Here is a 20,777-nt window from a genome sequence, read left to right as displayed (position 1 = left end):
GGATGATTAGATAGGTAAAAAAAACTAATCTTTGTCTAAGAAATAGCCTCAATAAAATCTCAAACAATCTTTGGAATATCCATCTATGAAAGGAATTGAGCAGCACTTGCCTGTGACATTTATTTTCTTTTTTTCTACCAATTTCAATAGGTTGTCTAAATTTTATTAAAATTTATTTGAATTTTGAATAATAATAAAAAAATATTATTAAATACACAGTTGCCAGCTGGAATTGGCATGGTTAGGACATAGAAATTCAATGCTCCACTCTATGTAGCCAGAGCATCTATTCAGCCGGGGAGTGCAAAATTAAAACATGGCGGTACCACACCTTAAAAATAAACAGTACAGCTCGCTTAATACAAGAAAAATAGAAACATAGAAAGAATAATCCTAAGAGGTTGGTAACCATGCACTATTATACCGTTTTTTAACTCTACCAGCATGTAGTACTTGGAGACGTCCCCCCTCCCTCTCCATTTAACCTCACATGACCCCAGGGAAGGTTTGTGAATGATCAAAATTTCAAAAATTTGTGTTTAAGAGTTTTTTATTTTTGTAAAATTTAAAAATACGCGAATAAATATTATGAAATCTGCAAACTTTTTTGTTTTTTGTTTTATACTGTACAAAGAGAAGATGCTCACATATATAGCCACAATTAAAAGTTGAAATAGAATATGGGCGTGCATGAAGTGTCCTAAAAGCCTTGTATAATATAATTGTCCTAAGCAAAGAATTGCTTTCTATTATTTTAGATTAATTAATATTCTCTAAGACTAAGGTTCCCAACATTCATTAATTAAGATAATGTTCATATTAAACTAGAAGCTGCAAGGGAGGGTTTGATTCAAAACTTTAAAAGTATTAAATAAAATATTAAAGTGACTGTAACAGTAGTGCATAATGGTATTCTTCAAAGCTTTGATTCATCCAAATTGCAAAAAATCCATCATTTGAAAATTTAAGGAGTTACAATTACATGCACGAGTCACAATGTTATTCTTTAAGATTTTAACTTATAAACATTGAGGGGGAAAATATTTTTTGTTTCCTATATTGGAACATGATTATTCTGTGTCTTGCATTAAGGCGTCAAACCTTATAGAAATCCAACGTATGGACCCGCTACGTATAGCAACATGGCATATTTTCCGGGAGAACATTTTTTTATATTTTTGAGAAATTAAACGTTTTTGTAAAACATTGTAGCTTATCATTATCATTATCATAATTTCTATTTTTTTAACATACCCTAGACATTAAAGGAGCAAAATAGTTTAATACGTACATTTGAGGTTTGGAAAAAATTCTTAAAAGTATAAAAAAAGTTCTCCAGTAATGCTAATATGATTTCATAAAATTCCGTTTTACCATTTAAATAAAAGGATTTTATGAAAATTATATTTACTTTACACTGATAATTTAATTTTTCAAAAATATAAAAAATGTTCTCCCGGAAAATACGCCATGTTGCTACATGTAGCGGGTCCATACGTTGGATTTCTATAAGGTTTGACGCCTTGCATTAATTTATAGTTTAAGCTAAACTTTGATAGAAAAACAATGTAGAAAGGTTAAATTGAACTTTCGCACAAATAAAAGTAATGTAAGATGTAATAAATAATAATATGGCACGAAATAAGAAAAATGTAGAGCTGCTGCTATACTATTCCCACTTTCAGTCCTAATTCATTTTCTTCAAGTCATAAATATTAATATACATATTCACTAGACTCCAATACCCAATACTGAATAATCTCCCAAACATGCGGAACAACTTAAGAAATTATAATGTATATGTAGCATACAGTGAGATCAATGAATAATGAAATTTTAGGAATTTTGTGCACATGTGTGCTATGTTTCATGTTCATCGAACTATTTTCAAATCATGACTAAAAGTGTGAAAACGTCTTTTTTATTCTTTAACCCTATAAAGGCTGGATGGTCTGAATCTATGCACATAAGACCGATCACTTTAATAGTTTGGGTGCTTGGGAGGTTGAAAAAAATGCCAAAAACAGCCCTGTATTCTACACTATGCATTAAAAAAAAATTTATTGCAAAAAAATCCTTAAACTTCTATTCTTTAAAAGTTACAAAATTTAAAAAATGAGAGTGCTAGGACAAAATAAACAAGAGGGGGGAATTTGACGCCACCTCCCCTCTGGGGTTAAGGGACTGTTCGCATAATTTCAAGTGATCCCCCTTGCCCGATTCACAACAGTTCATTTAAACCCTTTATCAGATAAATCTAAAGGACAATGGTTTTAATTTCAAGTGACCCTCCTGTTAAAGAGGGACATTCGCCAAATTAGATTATAAATTAGATATCTTTGTTTATAATTTAGAAAACTGTTTATTTCAAACTGTGGGTTCTCTACAAGTATGACTTATGCTGCAAGAAAAAGATAGGTTTTCAAGAAGAGGAGTTAAGATTAAAAGCATGTAAAATTTAAATCAGCGGGTTTACATTAATTTGATGTGGTTATATATCCAGCAGCTGATCTTTGTTTTTCATTCATATTTTATCTAAACTCCAATTTTAAAACCTTGTATTTATTTATATAACTTATAGAGTTAAACCAATTCATATATCATAGAAGATATTAAATGTAGAATCCCATAAATTATCATGTTTCCTTCAAATAAATTAACAAGTACAATAGGGGGCACCAGAGAACTGGACCAATTAAACATGACGTCACAAGTGTCAAATATAACAAGGAAAATCTAAAATTATCACTATTATTAAAAGTTTTGACAGAAAGAAAAATTGAGTTGACACTTGTGACGTCAGAACTCAGAATACAGCTGTACTGAGAGTGTACGAATTCTAGGTTGCCATTTAATGTACTAAAATCTATTTGGTTTCCGTTATTTGTATTTTTGTGTGTACATATTTCATCCAGGATTAGGAGAAAACCAATCTAGCATAAAGTTGTACAATAGTTTTTGAGTAGTTGGGATTTCTCAATAAAGGAACTGAACACTCACTTTGATCACTTTTCTGATATTTGCAACCTGATTGTGCAAACCTTTGATATTTCAAACGTTTCAAACTTTTTTATCCGAATTCAAAATTTGACATATCAGGAGTCTAAAACATCAACATAGATAGCTTTTATATCAGAATAATAATATTAAAGAATGAGGCAATTGTGTGATAATCCATTTCAAAATTTTATTTCTGCAATATTTTTCAGCAGATCATAAACAAAGATTTGTCAAAAAAGAAATTTTGACGTTTTCCATGATCCCCTTTAATTTTAAATAAGAACATTTTTGTCATTTATCATACATTTATAATCTCTGTTTGTCAGACTGTCTGTTTGTTTGTCCGATCACAACTCAGGAACCCCTGCACTGATTTGCCTCAAATTTTGATTGGGGAACTAGGGAGGCCGAATTTTCTTTCTTGGTTTTAAGATTCTAAGTGGAGTGGGTCGACAGGGGGGGATAATATTTGATTACCTGAGCCACTATTTAGCTTCAGGTTTACTAATAAAGGATACAAGGACTTTACGGCGCTGGTCAGGCATAAGAAAGCCAGTCGCTCTGCTTTGCAGACGGGTTCCTTATCACACACGCTTGGTACAGACACACGCACATGACTACAGTCAAGGAAAGTGCAGAACAATGTCGTCAATTATAATTAAACTTGAATAACGAGAAGTTTACAAAAAACTTTAATCAAATTATATTCTTTGCATGCAAATGTCGCTTATAGTGTTGACTTAAATATATAAATAGTAAATTACATGTAAAATTTATTTTTAAGTAAACAATTAACAATTGAGATTTTGATTTAAGAGATTCGACAAAAAATGGAGAATATGAAGAAACTAAATAAAAAATATTTCATAACAATAATATGATATCCACAAAACTGCCTAACCCAATTCGTAAAACCCGGGTTTTAAAACGTGTTTTGATAACGAAACCCTGTCTGAAGTTTTGGGTTCTATACACTGTATACACCGACAGTACACTTATTCGGTTCCTTATCACACACGCACACTCTTTTGGTACAGACACACACCCATGACGTTTCCGCCCCTGAGTATTGCTCTGTTAAAGATTGTTTTAGCATGTTTCTTTGTGAATATGTTATATTGCATTTTGTAAAAGAGCAGTGGTCAACCCTAGTGAAGTGAAAAAAAAATTCTCCAAACCTCATATACAATCGGCATTTTGAAAAAAAAAGTGCTACAGAAATCCCCATGGGAAATAGATATAAAACAATACTATGCCTACAGATTTAAAAAGGTGCTTTACGAATTAACAACGATACTCTATAAACCAGTAATGATCAATAATGTGGAAGATAAAGTCTTTTGTGTAGATCAAAAGGTGTTTTATTCTGACCGTTTCCTCCCTTGCTTTAAATGCATAAATGCGGATTGACCTTGAAAATTGAGTAAACGGTCTGTACAATTAGTAAAGGATTAGCGTACATCCTCACTCTATATACTATAACCTAGTTGGTCGACTTTGATTGCAAAAATTCAGTTTCCCGGTAAAATCGTTAAGTGTGGTTAAACTGCACGAGTAACTTTTAGTAACCTTGGCAGCGCTGGATTCCCAAGCTAGTTTATTAATGACATTATTTTTACATCATGGTTTTCTGACATAAATTTGATATTTGACATTTTGAATCTTAAATAATTTATGAAGCGGCCCTAGGTCGATAGAATACTACTATTTTTAGGATAAAATTAATTGTAAAAAATAATTATTAATTTAAAGTAAATTAAAAATGTCAATTTTAAATACAGAATACGTTGTACGGCTTTTCGACCTCTATAGCTCCTAAAATAAAAAAATTGTCGTTTAAACATCTTTGGTTCATTTAGTTTACTTTCTTTTACAAGATTTTCTTTACCCTAAACAGGCTGGGAAGGGAGGAGGGCGTATAAGCCCCCCTTACTTTTTTTTGCCCTGGCATTTCTGACACTTTCAAGGAATAGTAATTTTTAGGATTTTTTGTAAATTGATTTTTTAGGGTACAGATTTTTTTTAGAGATAAAGAAAGAAAATTCTACCAATGAAAGATAGAAAATCCTTAACTTTGACCATTGATAACTCAGTAATTCTTAAATTAGCTGATTATCAATATTAATATCCCCTCTAAGAGTTTATATCGATTAGGGGATTTCTAATTTATAAATTCTGGAGACAATAAAAAATGCTGATGACAATGCATGAACAAAAGTCTTTTTACTTGACCAATTGACCCTGGTCTAGACAACCTGTCAAAGTTTGCCAAGTTCTCCGAAGTTTGTGACTGGTTTTGATAACTGTGTAGACTGTAGATTTAGCTTAGTGTCATAATCTATACAAGTTTCAGCAGCGTATGATAAACCAAAATACGGGTTCTGTAAATAACCAAATCTCTCCCCCAGCTAGCTCACCCTATCTAAAAAAAATTCTTTCCCTGGCAGCAAAATAAACTATCCTTCTCCTTCTAGCAAAATAAACCACCCTTTCCCTTCCAGCAAAGTAAGCTATCCTTTTCCTTCCAGCTAAATAACCCTTTTCCTCTAACAACAAAATAACCATCCTTTTCCTTTCAGCAAAATAAGCCCTCATTCCCCTTCCTGCTAAATTAACCATCCTTCTACTTTCAGTAAAAAAACCCAACCTTTTCCTTCCAGCAAAATAAACTTTCCTTCCACTTCAAGCTAAATAAACCATCCTTCCCCTTCCAGCAAAATAAACCATCATTCCCCTTCCAGCAAAATAAACCATCCTTCCCCTTCAAGCAAAATAAACCATCCATCCCCTTCCAGCAAAATAAACAATCCTTCCCCTTCCAGCAAAATAAACCATCCTTCTCCTTCCAGAAAAATAAACCATCCTTTCCCTTCCAGCAAAATAAACCATCCTTCCCCTTCCAACAAAATAAACAATCCTTCCCCTTCAAGCAAAATAAACAGAGTGGATATAAAACGCCCAAAAACCAAATGTCCAATAAAAAAAGTCCAATTACAAAACACCCAAAATTTTGCATCACCCAAGAACAAAACGTCCATGATAACAAAAAGCCCAAATTTACAAAATGTCCAAAGTTACAAAATGTCTAAAGCTACAAATGTCGGAAATTACGAAATGTCCAAAATCACAAAACGTCTTTGGACATTTTGTAACTTTGGATATTTTGTAAGTTTGGACATTTTGTAGCTTTGGACATTTTGTAACAATGGACATTTTGAAATCTTGGGTGTCTTTTCTTGGGTATTATGTTTTGGGTGTTTTGTTATTGAACATTTTGTATTTGGGCGTTTTGTATTCACTCCGGATAAACCATCCTTCCCCTTCAAGCAAATTAAAGCATCCTTCCCCTTCAAACAAATTAAACCATCCTTCCCCTTCAAGCAAATTAAACCATCCTACACCTTCAAGCAAATTAAACCATCCTACCCCTTTAAGCAATTAAAGCATCCTTCCCCTTCAAGCAAATTAAACCATCCTACCCCTTTAAGCAAATTAAAGCATCCTTCCCCTTCAAGCAAATTAAACCATCATTCCCCTTCAAGCAAATTAAACCATCATACCCCTTCAAGCAAACGAACCACTCTACATGTACATGGAAAAGTGAGATCAAAGCAAAGTGTCCAGAGGAAAAAGACGAAACTATGGACATAGTTTCAAATAAAAGCGAATGGCAGAAAATATTACTTTATGAAATCCTGACTTTGTATTATGAAACCATTTTTATTAAGCCATGGTAATCTAAAAACTTATTCATGGTAAACCAGTTCTTTAAAAAAGGAATGACATTTACTCTCAGAAAAATTGGAACAAATGAAACAAATGAAAGTTTAAATCCTCGAAGGAATTCTATACAAATTGTTATAAACCAAAACACAGGGTTTTTATTCTATAGTGTATTCTATAGGAAAATATCTTAAAAAGCTGGACTGTAAGTGTAATTTCAAGTGACCCTGCATGCATAGATGGCTCTGCCTGATTTTCAACGATACCTTTAAAACCCTAATCTTAACAAAAAAGTAGAAGATACCGTCGTTTTTGACTCAAAAAGTGTTTAATACTGATATTTTCTCCAGTGCTTCACACAGGGGCGTACGAGGGGGAGGCGCGCCCCCCGCCCCCCCCCCTTCGCGTGCCCCCCTGAGAGGCTGAAGGGGGGCACCCATGGGGGAGGCTCTTTTAATATTACATCTGCTAGCATTTCCCTTCCTCAGGATAGGCACAGTGGCGTACCTAGGGGGGGCAGTAGTCCTCTTTCCCCCCTGGGAGTTCCAGGCGGGGCACTGCCCCCCTGAAAAATACAAAATTAAAAGGAAACTACGTTTAAAAAGTAACACCTGACAATGACAAAGACTAAGGATTTGTCTAAATTCACTGTTAATACAAGGAGAGAAAAGTTTTAGCCTTCTAAAAAGAATTCTTCATTACACAAGATGTACTAAGACGGAGAGCAGACTTAACGATCTTGCACTTATAGCTTTACACCCTATAAGGCTGTCTGAGCTCTTTACTGAAAAAATTATTGAAATGTTTGTGCAAGCAAATCCCAGAAAATTGTAGCTTAAAAGAGTTGGGGAATATGTAAAAATTTCAGAAAAAAATTTCGTTAATTAGTAAAAATATAATTTTTAATGATGCTGTGATTATTGATTTAGTTAGCTGTGATGGAGTTAAGTGATAAATTTATAATTTTAAAAAGTTAGTTTTTCAAGCAAAGGAATAATTTTTAGACTCTATATGGTTAGTAACCACCCAAAAATGTATTCTTTTTGGTGTATTTTTATGGTGAACAGAACAAGTCCAGGTGGGAGGGGGGGCAAAAAAAATTTAAAAAAGGTATCAATATTTTTTCAAAGAAGGTGTTTTTAAGGGGGGGCACAATGTTGCCAAGGGGGGACCCAAAAAAATTGGGTCACATTGTGCCCCCCCCCTAAGCAAAAGCCCTCGTACGCCCCTGGCTTCACATATATGCAATGCTCTCGTCACTTTCCCAGAGAAACCGCAAATGTTTAAAAATGTTCATACTGAGTGTACGGTCGCTTGAATTTACACTTACAGTCCCTTTAAGTATAATTCTTTGTGAATATCCTTGTATGTATTTGTGGATATCCTGTATGTATTTGCGGATATCCCTGTATTTATTCGTGAATATCCCTGTATGTATTTGTGGATATCCCTGTATATATTTGTGGATATTTGTGTATGCATTTGTGGATATCCCTGTATATATTTGTGGATATCCCTGTATATATTTGTGGATATCCTTGAATGTATTTGTGGATGTCCCTATATTTATTTATGGATATCCCTGTATAAATTTGCGGATATACCTGTATGTATTTGTGGATATCCCTCTATGTATTTGTGGATATTCCTTTATGCATTTGGTCAGCTTGTATTCCTTGTTCCTGGTATGAACTTGCAACCCTGGAAAGGAGAAAATGATGATAATACAAAACCTCATTTTCTGCTCTTTTTCCAAAACCACAATGTTAAGACAACACACATTAACGAAACGAGAGTTGGACCAAAACAATTTACGAAAAAGATATTTGTTCTTGATCTTGCCACCATAGTTTCATTATTTATTGTTTCTTTAAAAAAAACCTTCGCAAATTCACTTAAATTGACAAACTTTCATTTTTGCAAACAGAGTTTCAACAAACTTTTTTTTATATCATCAGTCATTTCAGGGATAACCCTCCCCTTCCAAAATTCAGTAATGAGGAGGGTCTCCTTGTTTTTCTATAAAAGTGACTTGCAGATTTCTGCTACGGAAACAAGGATAAAACAGTAAAACACCGTAGTGCATCGGGTGTGCTCCTCTCAAAGTAGAAGGGTTATTTTAAATTACAGTATTCTAACTCAGTGTTCTGTACTGAACTAACAACCCCCAGTATTCTTAATACGTGTCTAGAATACTTGAAGACTAAAGAAACCCAAAGGAATTGAGGCTTTGCCACAACCTCAAATTTGCTATTGACTGTATCTTTGCAACCTAATGTTGTAAACCTTTGATATTTTAAACTATGAATTATGTTAGATCAAAGAATCTACGTTTGAAATATCAAATGTATTCGACATTGGGTTGAAATGATTTGAAAGGGATTAGAAAACCTGAGTTTTTGGCAAAGACTCAATTCCTTTAACTTGACAAAATACACAGTTCAAGATGCCAAGTCCAATTTTTTTCATTTTAAAGGATGTTTTCCAAATAAGTATTTTCAATGCCCCCTCTTATCCTCTATAGGATGTTCAAGTCTTTGTAATTATAATATTCTATCTATCTATCTAACCTAACCTAGTACCATTTAAAGCTAGAATTATGAACAATATTTGGTGAGTTTAATAATATTTTGAATCGGTTTAATCAAATATTAAATCAACAGATTAATCAAAATTAAAAAGAAACAAATAATATGTATTGTAAACTTGATAGAGATACATTTTTCATTTGGAAATTTTCTATTGTAATAAGTTTTCGCTTATTTTTAACTGTAATTTCGTCAACTAAAGATTTCACCAATCTTTTTTGAATACAATTTTGGTTAAAAGTCTGGAAATTAGTTTGCAGTTAAAGCATTATCATTGTTCAAAGCGAGCTAAGTGCGGAATAAATATGTGAAATATGTGTTTAGGAATATAAAAACGATTAACATACATTCTGTGTTAGGTCTAATCCATCGGCATAATACAAAAACGGAAAGTTATCATGCACTTTGATCTGAGACAATATACTTTTATGCTTATTTTGGTATCTAAAATATATATTGGGATTTTTTATATATTATAATCTAAGATATATTGTGATCTGATTTGTCTATTGGGATTTTTTTTATAAACATCGGGATCTAGAATATATCGGGATCTAAAATATATTGGAATCTTGTCAACCCTCTTCTCAGGATGAATGAAGCGTGGATGGATGAATGTGCTGCCAGATTACAACCCCTGGTAGGTCAATATAAAAACCCAGACAACACCAAACTTTCGCAGTAGAAAAAATTCCGAGATTTGATCGTAACAACCCGATCATGTCCTGGGGACAAAAAAATCTCTTTAAAAAAAATATATTTGAATCTAAAATATATTGGGATTTAATATATATTAGGATTAAACATATAATGGTATCTAAAATATAATGGGATTTTATTTATATATATATTAAGATTAAACATATATTTGGGATCCAAAATTTATTGGTATCTAAAGTATATTGGGATTTAATATATATTAGGATTAAACTTATATTTGGATCTAAGTATCTCTAATCAACTAGATTTGGTACAAATTTCAAATAAATTTAAATTTTTAAATCGTAACTTCTTTTTTTGAAGAAGAAGAAAGAGAGTTTAGAATTCATAACATGCATCTTTTCTAACATTATAGGGCGTAAATCCGAAACCAGAGAAGGTTGATCCAAGGAAACAAAATCGTAATTTCGCAAAATTTGACCCTTTCTTGATGTCTCTTGATAGCTGGAGTAATTTGGTATTTATTGTATATGTACTGGGGATTGGATATACCAGGGCAAGTAAAATCAATTTGATCAGGTCCAAATAGGTCCTATTTCTAGCCGGAGTATTGAGCCAAATATGATTAAGATATATTGTTACATTCACGTCAATCTTTACTACAAAAACTGTTGGTCTTTTTCTCTAGTTTCTTTATCTATTTCTATTTCAATTTTCTATTTCTATTTCTATTTTTAAAAAATGTTAGAACTTAATTTAATCATTTAAATCTGAATATTCCATTTAAATTTTCTGATAATAATAGGAAGACAACTTGATGTGTCAACTAGCTTTAGATTTTCACCAACAAATTTCATCATTTTCAACAACTTATTAGTAATTATCTTTTTTGAAAAAAAAAAATTTAAAAAATTTAACATCATCATACCACGATGATCGAGGTAAGTATATAATGCTTAATTTCTTGAACTACTGCCTTAATTTGAACCACTGCCTGAATACAGTATTGAATGTGATACTGGCACTGCTTGAAACACTGCCTGAATCAAGTAAATAATATGCTACTGTTTGAACCTCTGAATCAAGTATATAATTTGTTACTGCTTGAACCATTGCCTTAATCAAGTATAGAATGTTTTACTGCTTGAGCACTGCCTGAATCAAGTATAGCTACTGCATGGACCACTGCCTGAGTCAAGTATAGAATATGCTTCTGCTTGAACCACTGCCTTAATCAAGTATAGAATATGCTACAGCTTGAACCAATGCTTGAATCAAGTATAGACTATGCTACTGATTGACCTACTGCCTGAATCAATAATAGAATATGCTACTGCTCGAACCACTGCCTGAACCAAGTATAGAATATGCTACTGCTTGAATACTGCCTGAATCAAGTATAGAATGTTCTACTACTTAAACCACTGCCAGAACCAAGTATAGAATATGCTACTGCTTGAATACTTCCTGAATCAAGTATAGAATGTTCTACTGCTTGAAATAATGCATGAATAAAGTATATAACTGCTACTGCTTGAACTAATGCCTGAATAAAGTTTAGAATGTTCTACTGCTTGAATTCTGCCTGAATCATGTATATAACTGCTACTGCTTGAAAACTGACTTAATCAACTATAGAATGTTCTACTGCTTGAAATACTGCAGCATGAATCAAGTATATAACTGCTACTGCTTGAACTACTGCCTGAGTCAAGTATAGAGTATGCTTCTGCTTGAACCACTGCCTTAATCAAGTATAGAATATGCTACCGCTCGAACCACTGCATGAATCAAGTATAGAATATGCTACTGCTTGAACTACTGCCTGAATAAAGTATAGAATATGCTACTGCTTGAACTACTGCCTGAATCAAGTATAGAATGTTCTACTGTTCGAACCGCTGCATGAATCAAGTATATAACTTTTTCTGCTTGAACTACTGCCTGAATAAAGTATAGAATGTTCTACTGCTTGAAATACTGCATGAATCAAGTATATAACTGCTACTGCTTGAACTACTGCCTAAATAAAGTATAGAATTTTCTACTGCTTGAACCACTGCATGAATCAAGTATATAACTGCTACTGCTTGAACCACTAAGTATAAACTAAACTGTTCTGGAGGCTGTAAAGACCCTACACGGGTCTGGACCCGTATTCTCCGAGGTTTAAGATATCCTGCGGTCTCTTCATCTTATTTATCCAGAGCTAAAATTAAATACTTGACTTTATGTAGAAAATCCAGTTTTAAATCTACTGTTCATGGTTTACCCAGTTCTACCGTATAAATGAAAACCGAAAGTTCAGCCAAAGTATAACTCTCTCAGAGATCTAGAAAGCTACACAATTTTGCATTACATTTGGTACACTTGGCCATTGTTTTTTTTAATATTACTTTTTTGTATTCCTTGTCAGGCCTGTTTCTAGTTCTGGCATAAACGGCATAGTTTTTGGCGAGAGCTTGCACAGCATGGTGCATACAGACTCTAGGGATGTTAATCGTTTTAAAAAGCGATAGTTTTTCATTTAAATTTTTATTTTTTTTTCTAAAAACTATCTTTTGTTTTTGGAAAAAAAAATCGTTTTTGAAAACGAACCATCATTTTGAGCTTTTAAAAACAAAAAACTATTGTTTTTTTTTAAACGAAAAACTATCATTTTTTAAAAACTATCCTTTGTTTAAAACGGCCGTTTTTAAAATGAAATTTCGCTCCTGAATCTGAGTTTTATGACAGTTAATTTCATTTTTTAGAAAGATGTTTACTGACCTCGGATTTTACGACCAAAAAAATGTATTTTCTCTTTGAAAAGTTGTTAACGATTGTTAACGAAGGGTCGTCGTTATCGGTAGTTTGGCAAAGGTCGTTTTTAAAAACGACCGTTTTAAAAAAACGATAGTTTTTGTTAAAACGAAAAACGATCGTTTCTATATAAAAAAATGATTTTTTGTTTTTCGTTTTTTCTTCGTCGTTTTTCAAAAAGGTGGAAAAGATCCATCCCTAATATCATACAGCTCCTTTTCCTAGAACTAAAAAGCCGGGCTACTATCATCATTAAAGAGCAAAAAATTAATGATTTTTTAAAATTTAAAATTGTCTAAATTTATGTTGTTTAAGAATAATTATGGAAAACAAAAATGGAAATTTTTCAACGAAAGAAAATTATGATACGTTAAGGTATTTCTGGTTTATCTAAATTCTCAATGGATGAAATAGAACTTTTCAAATTTTCTTTGTTTTCGAGATATTAATTCTAAATTCTAAATTTTCAGAATGTAATTAATAACTTACACAGAACTACGAGCTTGAATATGATACAGGGTTACCCACAAAAATAAGAAGCTGTAAAGACGATCTGAAACTCTTGAAATATGACAATTCTAAGGTTAATTTTTAAGTTTTCTGTCTGAAATCTAGTCTTTCAAGGCATATTTAATAATTAATATTTAATAACGAAAGAACCAGGTTTACAGTGGTGGGGAATCATAAATGTAATTAGACAGTGTACATTTTGAACATCTTGTAAAGGAATTGAATCCTTGCCGTAAAAACTCAGATTTTCTAAAACCTATATCTTTGCAACCCAATGTCGTAGACCTTAGATATTTCAAACCCTGAATTCTGTTAGAACAAATACCCTAAGTATGAATAATCAAGGGTGTCCGCCATCAGGTTGCCAAGATATAGGGATTAGAAAATTTGAGTTTGTGGCAAAACTCAATTTCTTTGTCTCTGAAGTCTCATTCTTTGTACATAACCCTGTAGTTGAATTACCGCTACATATTAACCCTGTACATAACCCTGTAGTTGAGTTACCGCTACATATTAACCCTGTAGTTGAGTTACCGCTACCTATTAACCCTGTACATAACCCTGTAGTTGAGTTACCGCTACATATTAACCCTGTACATAACCCTGTAGTTGAGTTACCGCTACATATTAAACCTGTACATAACCCTGTAGTTGAGTTACCGCTACATATTAACCCTGTACATAACCCTGTAATTAAGTTACCGCTACATATTAACCCTGTACATAACCCTGTAGTTGAGTTACCGCTACATATTAACCCTTATTGTTTTCTAAATACATCGTTTCTGTTTTTCTAGAGTAACTAGCAGATATTCACATAAAGTTCAATCAAATCTGAGATTATGCGTTACAAACCCTTTTTTTTGTTAGAAACGAATACAATCCCTTTCAATTATGTTATAAATTAAATATTAACTATAAACAATTCTTTTTGTGATACATTTCAGAAATTCTACTCAAGTTTTCCATGTTCCCCTTTATGCTGGCGATTAATGTTGTTACAACAAAATTAATGACAAGCTTTAGAATATACGTTTTATAGCCGGGGAAAGTTCTTTGCAAAATAATTACGAAGGAAATACCTTTTTTTAACATTATTAGGCAATCCATTCCAAAAGTTTGTTCATATATCTTAATATAAATCTAGTATCCGCTGAGTCTAGTGCTTGGTATACGTTTCAACTTTTTCAATAAATTCGTTGACTGTTGGATAGATTAACAGAACGGAAAAAATTTTAAAGTGACAAAATTAAGCAAGTTTTTGCTCGTGAACGATTTCGATTTGTAACGGTAAAGATTCCTAACATTCGTTTCACTATTAACACTAGGTTAGTTCTTTCATAAGACTTAGTTTTCGTTTGTTTTGAATTTTCGTTTATTTTATGATCAAGTTTCGTTGTTTCGTTAATGGTGACGGTTTTTTGTGCATTAACAAATATTTCTCTTCTTTTATTTCGAACGCTAGCAGAATCTTATCAAGTTCTGGCCTAGGTCCATGCACCTCTGACCCTCTAGTAAAAGTAAACTCAACTGCGTCAGCCTTGTTGCACCAGCTAGTCCTATTGAGTGTCTGCTTTATTTAACCAATATTCGGGCGATACAGTACAAACTGGGTTCGGAAAGGTTGACCCGGCTCGGAAATTCAAATGTACTGCGGCTGCCCGTGGGTCTGTATCAGCTCTAAACCCTTTCCTGGAATTTGTTTTGCGCTATTAGAACCTTACTTGTGGTGTTTGAGGGTTAAAATATTATTTACATTTTTCATAATTTATCATTTTCTGCTTCTCAGCCTCAGTTCTTGATAACATTTTGTGGAAACTTGAGTTGAAATAAAACGTTACATTTTAGCAAAGGACTTTATTCAGTAAATGTTAACATCGACGCAGAAAAGTTAAAACCTGCAAAAAAAATACAATAAATTACAATGTAATCTCAGACTTAAAAATTGAAAAAAAAGTTTTCCATTTCTAGAAGCTTTAATTTAGTTTTGCTTTAAGCTTTATTACCATGTTGTGCTGTAATTGAGTTTAGTTTATAACATTATATTCAATAAAATTGCAAAACAAATGGCATTTCTTAAATGAATATTCTATTTCTTCCCATTCCATTTATAACATTTAAATTTATAAACTTTACAATTGCTTTGAAAAAAATAGATGACATTATTGAGTGCGCCCCCCCCCCCCTCTTAAGTTACATAAGCTTTAAATGTTTTTCTAGAATTGTGAATTTCATATAATTTTCAATAAATTTTCTAGATTCAATCGAATTTCGAAGAATTTTTACAGAATTGTAAATAACTTAGTCTGAAATTACATGAATTATTAAGAATTTTCCTGAATCCAACAGTTTTAAAGAGTTGTTAAAGTACATAGAGGATTCTTTAAATCTGCAAAAGAAAGAAATCCAATTTTAATTTATGCAAAATTATTGGATAACAGCTAAATTATCAAGAGATTAAGACAACCGGGGAATTAGGTCAACTGTCCTTGCAATCTCAAAAGTCCTTTTGTTTGATTCTACGCCAAAGAGTAAAATAAACTTGCTTGCATCGGTAGCGTTGCATGTAAAGATTAAAAGATCATTTTTGATATTCAATAAACCTTCAGAAAAAGAAGTTATGTCGGAAAATATGCAAAATTAGAATTTAATAAAGTGCAAAGACTTTGCTATTTAGCAAAGTCTTTGATAAAGTGTAAAGAGTTAGAACCTCTCATAAACCCCAAGGGAAGAAAGTGGAAGACAAGCTCACCTAAAGTCTGAAGAGATAAAGTGTAAAGAGTTAGAACCTCTCATAAACCCCAAGGGAAGAAAGTGGAAGACAAGCTCACCTAAAGTCTGAAGAGATAAAGTGTAAAGAGTTAGAACCTCTCATAAACCCCAAGGGAAGAAAGTGGAAGACAAGCTCACCTAAAGTCTGAAGTGACAAACAATAAAGAAATGAAAAAAAATATAGTTTAGGTCACAACTCAAAAATTTTTCATGAAATTGCGCAATAACTGCAAAGATGATGCAAAGATAACATATCCACAACAATACCAAATAAAAGCTTTGTCTGATCAAGACTTAGATATCAATGTTTAACATTTTGAAAACTGATTATTTTTTATTTTGGTTTCTCTAAAAAAGTGACTTGCGAAGTAAAACACAAAAACACGTTAAATCCTAGAAAAAAAAACATTTTTCATATTATTTATCATATAGGGGTTCAAAAGGTACCGTTGGGCATTGCCATTTTTGTATTGGAGGTCACCTGAAGTACAACGCTTCATTTACTTTAATGTGTAAAAAACTCGTAAAAATGCTATATAATCATAAGACTTTTAAACTTGTAGAATAATACAAATTAAAAATTTCGAAATTTCCAGCCTTTAAAAAAAGTCCTAGCCCATCAGAAACAAGGAGACTGGATAATATTTGTTCATAATCTTTGTATCTAGGAATTAAGCCTTAGCTACAAACTAAAATTTTCTAATCTATATATTTTTGCAGCCTGATATTTGATATTTCAAGCTTAGATTATTTGATCTAACATAAATCATAGTTTTAAATGTCCAAGGCCTACTACATTGGATTTAAAAAATATAGAAAATAAGAGTTGTGTCAAAGACTCAATTTCTTTCGCTTATCTGTCTATCTCTTAATAAATAATCTCTAAATAAAAATGGCAGAATAGATCGAGTCCACTTGATTAAGGCCACTCTCATTATTCCAAAATATTTTACCAAGAATAAATGTGAACATTTAAGATTTTTGAAAACTGCAAAATTTTTGTTAATTAAAATACGTTGAAAATGGGGACTCGAAAATGAAATAAATTGTTGTTTTTTTAATCTTTGTGACAGAAACAATCTCAAGGAATAATAATTGTCTTTAAACATTAAAAGTGAATATTTGAATGTTATCTTTTTTCCATCTCATAATCTGAGTTCGTTTCCCTTATGTTCATTTGACAGCCCCAATTTTTTTTTGAATAATCGTTCTTGTTTTTTTTCTTGTGGTTTTTAACAATTTTTTAAAATTTTTTTATCGATTTTGATGGTTATTATATCGTTAAAACTGACAAGGGTCAACCCAGACCAATAAATGTGGAACTAACATCTACTTTTTTTACTCTACAAAGGTTTGGGACATCACCATCACCGAATTTGAAATAAATGGTTTCTAAAAAGCCTATTAAACTCAATTCTATTCCTGGAAGCAGTTGCCCAAAGTGTTCTGAAAGCGTATAGCTATCAAAAAATAAAACCAATCAATCTTTATTCAGTAGTATTTGCGGTATTGTTTGTTTAATTATATAGAAACCCTGATGGGAAATTTACCAAGCAATTAATGAAATAGGTAATTAATTGTTTTGATATTAACATTTGGTATAATTTATTATAAATAAAAAAGAAGAATAAGTATGAATAAAGATGATTATTATCTATAAGTATATTTGGAAATATTATTTAAAGTAATGTATTATAGGCTCTTAATAAGTATAGCTTTAAAAAGTTTCATTTCTATAAGTCAATATTTGTTCTTACTTCATAAAACTAAAATATTTCGCAGTTTTGCTTTTATAGTAACATTTTTTATCTTTTTGATCGATTCTGTTGGAAATCCAACAAGGTTACCCAGAAAGAATGAGACTTCAGAGACGACAGTACAGAATTTATTCAGTCTTCTTTCATAAATTAACGGCTCCCTGCAGCTATTATCTTGTTTTTGTTTTTGCTAAATCATACTATAAACCATAAACAGGCTTTGTTTTAAACAGAAACCCTAATCCAACCTAAAGAAAGTGTAATTAAAAGGTGGCCATTAAAGTCTCATTCTTTGTGGGTAACCCTGTAACTATTCATGAAGCAATAAAGTTAGAATTTATTTTGGCAAGAATTTGTTAGTTCCTCCCGGGAGAACTGGGCTTACCAGAGAATTTAGAAGAAAATTCGCAGTAGATCAGACAGATATCCCTTGTTAGACCTCGCTCAGTAGATTAGACAGATATTCCTTATTAGACCTCACTCAGTAGATTTGACAGATATCCCTTGTTAGACCTCGCTCAGTAGATCAGACAGATATCCCTTGTTAGACCTCGCTCAGTAGATCAGACAGATATCCCTTGTTAGACCTCGCTCAGTAGATCAGACAGATATCTATAGTTAGACCTCGCTCAGTAGATCAGACAGATATCCCTTGTTAGACCTCGCTCAGTAGATCAGACAGATATCCCTAGTTAGACCTCCCTCTTATAGGAAATACAGGGTTACCCATATAAGAGGAAACATTTATGAAGACCTTTTTATATTTCGTTCTGAAGGTTAAATTTAATAATTACCCTAAACAATTTTGCAATGGAACAAGTTTATAGCGGCAGGAAGCAATAAATGCACAAAAATGTTGGATAGTTTCCATTAAGCCACATTAAAGTCACATTCATTGGGGTCATGGGTACCCCAGAGGGTCGGAACCAGAACAGAACAATATCTCGTGTTTAAACTTATACATTGGGGTCATGGGTAACCCAGAGGGTCGGAACCAGAACAGAACAATATCTCTTGTTTTAACTTATACATTGGGGTCACAGGTAACCCACAGGGTCGGAACCAGAGCAGAACAATATCCCTTGTTTTAACTTATACATTGGGGTCATGGGTAACCCAGAGGGTCGGAACCAGAGCAGAACAATATATCTTGTTTAACTTATACATTGGGGTCATGGGTAACCCATAGGGTCGGAACCAGAGCAGAACAATATTCCTTGTTTTAACTTATGCATTGGGGTCATGGGTAACCCAGAGGGTCGGAACCAGAACAATATCCCTTGTTTTAACTTATACATTGGGGTCATGGGTAACCCAGAGGGTCGGAACCAGAGCAGAACAATATTCCTTGTTTTAACTTATGCATTGGGGTCATGGGTAACTCAGAGGGTCGGAACCAAACAATATCCCTTGTTTTAACTTATACATTGGGGTCATGGGTAACCCAGAGGGTCGGAACCAGAGCAGAACAATATTCCTTGTTTTAACTTATACATTGGGGTCATGGGATAACCCAGAGGGTCGGAACCAGAAGAGAACAATATCCCGTGTTTTAACTTATACATTGGGGTCATGGGTGACCCAGAGGCCGGTCAGAACCAGAACAGAACAATATCCCTTGTTTTAACTTATACATTGGGGTCATGGGGAACCCAGAGGGTCGGAACCAGAACAGAACAATATCCCTTGTTTAAACTTATACATTGGGGTCATGGGTAACCCAGAGGGTCGGAACCAGAACAGAACAATATCCCTTGTTTAAACTTATACATTGGGGTCATGGGTAACCCAGAGGCCAGTCGGAACCAGAGCATAACAATATCCCTTGTTTTAACTTATACATTGGGGTCATGGGTAACCCAGAGAGTCGGAACCAGAACAGAACAATATCCCTTGTTTTAACTTATGCATCGGTGTTATAGCAAATACAGGGTTACCCATACATAAGAAGACATTTTATGGGCGACCTGAAACTCTTTATATATTACGTTCTAAAGGTTAAATACAGCATAAATATAGCCCTCCAATATAGCCCTCCAATATAGCCCTCCAAGAGTTAAATTTTTCTTTCTTCATTTTTATTGCAATTACTTAAATTTGTAGGTTTTTAAAATAAGTTTTATTAATCCGGTTCTGTGTCTTAATGTTAATCCGAAAGTTAAGTTTTTTATTGCTGTTTTTTTCATTACATTTTTATTCCAAGGTGTATATATTGGTAAAGTGCAAAAAAATCAAAATATTGAAAAGAGAAGTGAATTAAAATATTTATATTTTCTTTTGAGATTTGAGTTGAAAGGAACGGACAGACAGAGAAAAGAAATTCAATTTGGAAAAATAAAATTTAAATTTAATTAAATAAGCCATGAAGACTATTAGGGTCTAAATTTATGTGGTTTTAAGGTTTAACATTTATGCATTAAAAACATGTTAAAAATGGTGCAGTTTTTTTTATAATTTGTTTTTTTTAAATTCCTCAAGTATTCATTTATTAAACTAAACTTAAACATAAAGGGTGTCAAAAATCAGCGCGAATTAAAAAGATTCTTAAACATGTCTATTTTTAACCTTTACATTTTTCACAATCTATAAAACCTATACTGTTTTTTTCAATATTACAAATAAATCTATCTTTTTCATTACTATTTTGTCGAATAATACTAACAATCCACCACTAGTTTGTATTAAACATGATGTAAACAATAAAAATGTAACTTTCCTTTTCCCATCCCTTCCTTTTTCCTTTTATTTCTATTTTTTATATTTTTTAGAATTGTGGGAGAAATATTCCCACAACCTCTATTTTCGGAGGTTTTCATGTATTTTCTCCTTAAACACTTAATTTTGTATGTTTTTGTTATTTTTCATAAATAAATGATTTCTTACTTACTAAACTAACTATCTATCCATCTAATCATGGTGTATTGTTAAACTTGGCAAGAACAGTGACCTGAACACTAAACATTCT

General features: G+C 32.6%; 1 protein-coding gene across 1 annotated transcript in view; it reads right to left on the bottom strand.

Moving 5' to 3' along the window:
* LOC111695354 (uncharacterized) overlaps positions 1-8,399 on the bottom strand; it is a 56,954-nt gene extending 48,555 nt beyond the window's left edge. Inside the window, exon 1 of the mRNA XM_023464658.1 lies at positions 8,328-8,399. The gene's annotated coding sequence lies outside the window, so the exon portion shown is untranslated. The remainder of the gene's footprint in view (positions 1-8,327) is intronic.
* Between the last annotated feature and the right edge of the window lie 12,378 nt (positions 8,400-20,777).

Source organism: Eurytemora carolleeae, unplaced genomic scaffold (genome assembly GCF_000591075.1).
Source record: "Eurytemora carolleeae unplaced genomic scaffold, Eaff_2.0 scaffold8, whole genome shotgun sequence".
Taxonomy (NCBI): Eukaryota; Metazoa; Arthropoda; class Copepoda; order Calanoida; family Temoridae; genus Eurytemora; species Eurytemora carolleeae.
Note: the sequence above shows the minus strand (reverse complement) of the source record. Positions and strands in the feature narration are given on the sequence as shown.